The sequence below is a fragment of the Bombus impatiens genome, unplaced genomic scaffold (assembly GCF_000188095.3).
Source record: "Bombus impatiens unplaced genomic scaffold, BIMP_2.2 scf_0765, whole genome shotgun sequence".
In the NCBI taxonomy this organism is placed as follows: Eukaryota; Metazoa; Arthropoda; class Insecta; order Hymenoptera; family Apidae; genus Bombus; species Bombus impatiens.
Window position 1 is genome coordinate 277,761 of NT_177184.1, and position 6,635 is coordinate 284,395.

A 6,635-nucleotide genomic window follows, 5' to 3' on the forward strand; every position below is an offset into this window, starting at 1 on the left:
CGCCGCGGACGGACACCAGACACCGGGCAGCTGCACCGTGGCGACCGTGCAACCACACGCGCTATACACCCGCGCGTTCACATACCTCGTGTAGATGTACAGTGGACGCCAACGCATCGATTCACCGACGCCTACCGGTTAGCGACGCCACTTTTTAACCCTAACTTCTCCACCCTAACCGCGAATTTTTCGTTCGTCGATGGTCAAATCGGTAGTTTCTAAGGATATGACTATGACAATGTCCTTTAAAACTGGTATCAGTTTCTTGCTAAATACGCTTGGCATTCGTATTTCGATTCTTTCGAACAAAATATTCTCGTCGTAGTAACGATATCGTAGAACCGCGTTTAGGGGGGTGTCCTGAATTAGAATAAACTTCTTTTCTGCCGTTGTTTAGTTCATCCAGGAGAAAAATATACAGGGTGGTTGGTAATCGGTGGTACAAGCGGAAAGGGGGTGATTCTAGGCGAAAAAAGAAGTCGAAAATATAGAATAAAAATTTTTCGTTCGAGGCTTTGTTTTCGAGAAAATCGACGTTGAATATTCGGTCGGTACGCGTGCGATACATTATAACGGATCTCACTGTATTTATTGTATATTTACCAACCACCCTGTATAATAATTTAATCTTTTTTTGGTGTTTTGTTTCCGTCAAGAATTACGAGGTGGATCTTTCCCGTCGATTGAAGACTACAAAGATAAGACGCCCATGAAATAGACGTGGAAATCTGTTATAATTTTTTCTTTACTTTAAAAAGAATTTTTTCATATTTGTTAAATATATACAAAAGCATACCTCAAAATTCAATAACCTCGTTTCTTTCTTTTCCTTCTAAAAAAAAAAAAATCACAAGAGAGCGCAGGTCATGTTGTATTTGCGTATTATACTATCGCTGGGTTAAACAATCTACGAGCATTGACTCTCCTAATGAGCTTGATCTTTCAGCAATTTTCAATGTTTCGATCGTATCACGCTACGTTTGATATTTAAAGTGAATGAAAAATCAGAAACTCGCTATGTAACTCTGATAAAAGTCTAATAGATGATAATCGAACATAACCGTACCACGTATTTACCAATAAAATAACCACGTAAAAGTAGCAATTCTCATAAATCCTACTCGACGTAAATGACGATTGATATATCTGACTTTCTATGATTCCAAGTCTACTAATTACGATCGTTACAACGAGCCTGAGCAATCCATAGAATCTACCGTCTAAGAATTTGACCAGAGTGTGGAAGTGGACTGGAAATCGTGGTATTTCGAGTGGAAAGCACTTAGCTCGACGACAGCAGCTGGTTCGAGCCAGTGTCACGGCACGGACACCTAGTTCATCGGCGCGAGGCGAGGGGCCGGTGAGCGTGTGTGGTGCACGTTCATCCCCTGCAGGGTGATTAAATGAAGCACCACGATTCACAAAGGGAACCAACCGTAAAACACTGTTGCGCCCTCATCGTCCCGCACACGCACAACTCCCGAAACTTTAACCGACCACGGCTAAGACGATCAAAGTGGCGTGCAACTTTGTGTTTTCAGGGGATCCCGCAGATACGATTCCGGATTATTACGTATCTGCTTACGAAATTTCGCGGCTATTCGAAGATTACTGGGGAATTTTGAGGAAAAGAGGATGAGTGGTGGTATCGGCATATGGTTAGAGGAATTTTTTAAATTCGTAGAAGTCGTTGTTAATAAACTTGTTAAAGAACTTGGCAATTTCGAAAATTTATAATCGACATAACGCGACGATAATGGGACAAACTTTAAAGGGTTCTATGGGAAGACTTGTAAGATGTACCTTATTATTGACTTATACTTTAAAAACGAAAGGTACTTGCACAGTTAGAAATGATTATAGTTGTGCATTATTTTCAAAAAGAGATTTTGTCTAATCAAAATGATCGCTGACTTTGCATTAGTCCCATTGATCGAGATAAGCTTTCCACGAGCAAATTCGCTACATTTGTACACGTTACGCTTCGCCGCGTAAATTTTAATTAATCAATCGGAATATAATCGAAACTTGAAAAACTATATTTATATGACATCTTTTTCTTTTTATTTCTATTCGGACGAATGGATAAATTTAATCGTATAATTTCAGAGTACTTTTTACATTGTACATTAAAAATAAACATACGTCGTTCCAATCTAAAATGACAAAAAATACCGTCAATAAGCGTAACTTATGTGTCAAACTCTAGATTCTAGACTTTCAACCATCATCTTTATTGTCACGAGCCACGTTAGGTCGATGCAAGTGAAGTCACCACGCCGGTCTATCCGCGGATCGTCTTCTCGCTTTCGAAATTATTCATTAGACGCTTTATAGCGAGCTGGAGGATCGTTTTACCTTTTATTCCATCTGACTTCTTCCTCTCTCTCTCTCTCTCTCTCTCTCTCTCTCTCTCTCTCTCTCTCTCTCTCTCTCTCTCTCTCTCTCTCTCTCTCTCTCTCTCTCTCTCTCTCTCTCTCTCTCTCTCTCTCTCTCTCTCTCTCTCTCTCTCTCTCTCTCTCTCTCTCTCTCTCTCTCTCTCTCTCTCTCTCTCTCTCTCTCTCTCTCTCTCTCTCTCTCTCTCTCTCTCTCTCTCTCTCTCTCTCTCTCTCTCTCTCTCTCTCTCTCTCTCTCTCTCTCTCTCTCTCTCTTTTCTCTTTATTATCGCGGCTTGAAACGTCAGGGTAGAGCGAGCGGAGCGTTCAACGCGGAGGATGATTTGTGTCAGCTCGTAAAATCGTGGGACTCGGCCAAACATTTACACCTGTTCTTAATCAACGTTAACATAAATATTCTTTAAGGCGATCTTGGTACGAACTGACCGATATAAAACTCTGACTGAATAATGCTTCGTTCGTTCATTCTTTTCAAAACTAAATTATTCACTGCGAGAAAGGAATTAAATTTACGCATTAATTTTGTTAAACGATCACTTGTGCTTTATCGGGCAGAACTTTTTAACGTCCTTTTGAAATCTTAACCCTTTGACGGTGTAATAAAGCGACCAAGAATTTAGAATCTCGTGATTTCTTGCACGGTATCACGATACAAACAGTACACTTTTAATACTATTTCTAATATTCTATTTTTATAATAAATTATATCGTATCGGATTAAACAATTACCGTAGTCAAAGATCGATACGTAGCCATCTATCCGCTCCATCGTATCTGCTCGTTAAATTGAAATACTGCAGGACCCGATGTAATTTATCAAACTATTAAATTAATCGAAAAAAACTAGAGGCAAAAAATGGGAAAATCCCGGAAGAGGAGGATGACAGGGAAGGGTGATTTGAAAGGCACGCGATGGGCACACGCCAGAGTCGAGGATAAGGAGGAGGTTTGCGGAGACGGTGGGCCTTTTTCCAGGGCCCGTATGTCGCACGCGTGCGCTCGTGTGCGCGTGTAAACGTCGAGGGCAGTGTGCCGACGTTGGATCGAGAATGGTTGGCCGGTGTCATCTGGCAAGCAGAGCAATCCGAAAACACATGGGTGTTTTGTCTCCTGCCTGTGTGTGCCACCGCTTTAATATGTGGAAGTAGAAGCATCGTACGCCTTCGTATAACGGTCGAATCTGTCGATTCCACCGCGAACGACTACCCACAGCCTACATCGGAAATTGTCAACCACCGAACGGCGATTAAACCAATCAAAAGTCATTTTCAACGTTATTAATGAACGTATTATTGAACGTATTAATGAACGTATTATTGAACGTATTAATGAACGTATTAATGAACGTATTAATGAACGTATATTGAACTAGTTGTGTTTTATTTGGCGAATGATTTTACGTAGTAGCGAAAAATCAACGATGGTAATTTTGCAAAGGATATAAGATAGGAATCAGGTACGAGTGAAACTAAACTATTTATTCATCAATTAACCAACAGTTAATATCAATGAAAGTTAAATATCCGTATACCATTTTAATTGACTTCTCTGGCTGAATTTCATTGTCATTTATTTCCGGGTATCGTAGCGAATTATAAAACGAACTTTAAGTCGATAAATTGTAAAAATTGTTATTGATAGAAACGGTAATTTAAAATAAAATAGCCAGTTATTAGAAAGCACGCGTGAAACGTACGTAATTTCGACAAATTTTGAAAACAAGTTTTGTTCCTTCCGCCTTATAGGAGAGTTAGTTATCTTTTATTTGGCGAATGATTTTATGTAGTAGAGAAAAATCAACGATGGTAATTTTGCAAAGGATATAAGATAGGAGTCAGAATGGGATGCCATAAAGTACGAGTGAAACTAAACTATTTATTCATCAATTAACCAACAGTTAATATCAATGAAAGTTAAATATCCGTGTACCACTTTAATTGATTTCTCTGGCTGAATTTCATTGTCATTTATTTTCTGATATTGTAGCGATTTATAAAACGAACTCTAAGTCGATAAATTATAAAAATGATTATTGATAGAAACGGTAATTTAAAATAAAATAGCTAGTTATTAGAAAGCACAGGTAAAACGCGTGAAACGTACGTAATTTCGACAAATTTTGGAAATAATCATTTCCAAGAAACGTTTCCCATTAATCTTGTCTTTTCCGTCTCGCTCTGTCTCATTATGATGCCCTCGTCTCTACCATAAATCACCATTAACCTCCGTTATGATATTTCGCGGGACGCTCGGTATACTCCGTAATTGCTTGGAAAAAAAACGGACACACAGCAAAAGATCATCAGCTGTGCGTGCAAAGTCGGGCATCCGCGTTGATTTTGCCAACTATACCGACACTCGCCGTAAGATCCGCTTCGATGATTTCCAGCGGTTAATCAGGTGAGCGTGCACGTGCGCTCGACAGGGACGTTGCCCATTCCATTTTAATTGAAAGCAATCGCAAGACTGCAGCTTCGATCCAAACGAATTTCAGTCACGGAACAACATACTGAATATTCGCCATATAAGGAAGCAAAGGTGCAGAATGAAAGCCGACTATGCCAGTTAACAGATGAATTATACACTTTTTAGAAAATTCCTGCTCAAACGTGTCCCTACCTTTGCAAATTGAAATTCAGTTAAGACCGAAGTTTGAGGATGAATTGACAAGCTTTGACGGGCAACTGAGAACTTGAATTTTGAAAAGTCCAAGTCAGATGGTGAATTAAGAAACGGAAGTCTGACGATGAATGAGGAAATCGACGTTTGACGATGAATCGAGAAATTCGTGTTTGACAAGTCCAAGTCAGCTGACGAATTAAGAAGTGGAAGTTTGCTGGTGAATTGAAAGGTTCAGAGATGCGATGATGAATAGACGGGTTCAAGTTCGACGATGGACCAAAAAATGCAACTTTTGAATAACGTTTATCAAATTCTTTCGCGCAGTGTAGTGCTGCGTTGTACTACCACAATGAAAACTTGCAGCGTAGTTTATTCGATTCAGAATTTTGCCCGATTATATTAGGTCGTCCGAAATGTTTCTTTCGTTTTATAATAGACGCACAATGTTTTATATTAGTTTATTGAATTATGAAGGAACACGATAATAGAGATATAATACAATAAAATAATATAAAACAGAAATTATCGTTCATCTATTATCACCTTATGAAACGAAAGAAGCTTTTCGGACAACCTAATACTTTCACCTTACTATCGAAACTATTTCATACTCCTATTTTTCTATTCTTCCAATGATACGATAATGGAAATAGCACGACCAATTTAACAGAGTATCTTCAGAATACTGCAGTTGTAGATTTCTTCAACTTCGTTCGCAACGACATTTGTACATTTGATATTTCGCGGGTATTTGATGTCGCCACGCGCAGGAATCGTTAACCTTTAGCGGTGGTACACGAACTACCGGTTATAATATAATAAGGACCAGTTTTTCATACGTGCGAATTGGCCTGTATTTTCCTTAAAAGAAGCGCCATTATGGCCACGTTTCGTATGTCTTAATTGGACATGATGGTTGTTGAATTCGGGCGGATAATGAGACCGTCGATCGTCGAAAGCCGGTGTGGCTTTTCTTCGCCTGCCGCGTTTTCTTTCGTTTATGTAACCACATTGTCTTTCATTTTTGGCTGTTCTCTTGTGAAACGCCACTGATTCGTCGTTATTTTCGCCAACGATTGTTAGAGTGTGTATAATTTTCGTTATAAATCGCGCGAAAATTGCGCCTTGCGTGTTTGCACGCTCGTTTATAACGGTGCTGCTATTTCCATTTGTCGATCGAGCTTCCCTGTTTTCCAAATAATTATAGCACTAGGTTGTCCGAAAAGTTTCTCTCGTTTCATAAGACGATAATAGATGAACAACAATTTCTCTTTTATATTATTTTATTGACTTACACCAGAGAGCACAACATACGCATTGCTGTGTATCGTGTTTCCTAGAAATATTATAATGTTTTACGCGAACGATATTCTCTTTTATACGACGAATTAACTTGCCTGCGTACTTCTGGTGCCTGAATTATTCCATGTATTTTTGGTAGCGTACAGTTTGCTCGCAAGTCGTCTTACCATTAGGTTGTGCGAAAAGTTTCTTTTGTTTCATAAGATGATAATAGACGAACGACAATTTCTCTTTTATATTATTTCATTGAATCATCCATTTCGTTATATTTCTATTATTATGTTCGTGCATAATTCAATAAACTGATATAAAACG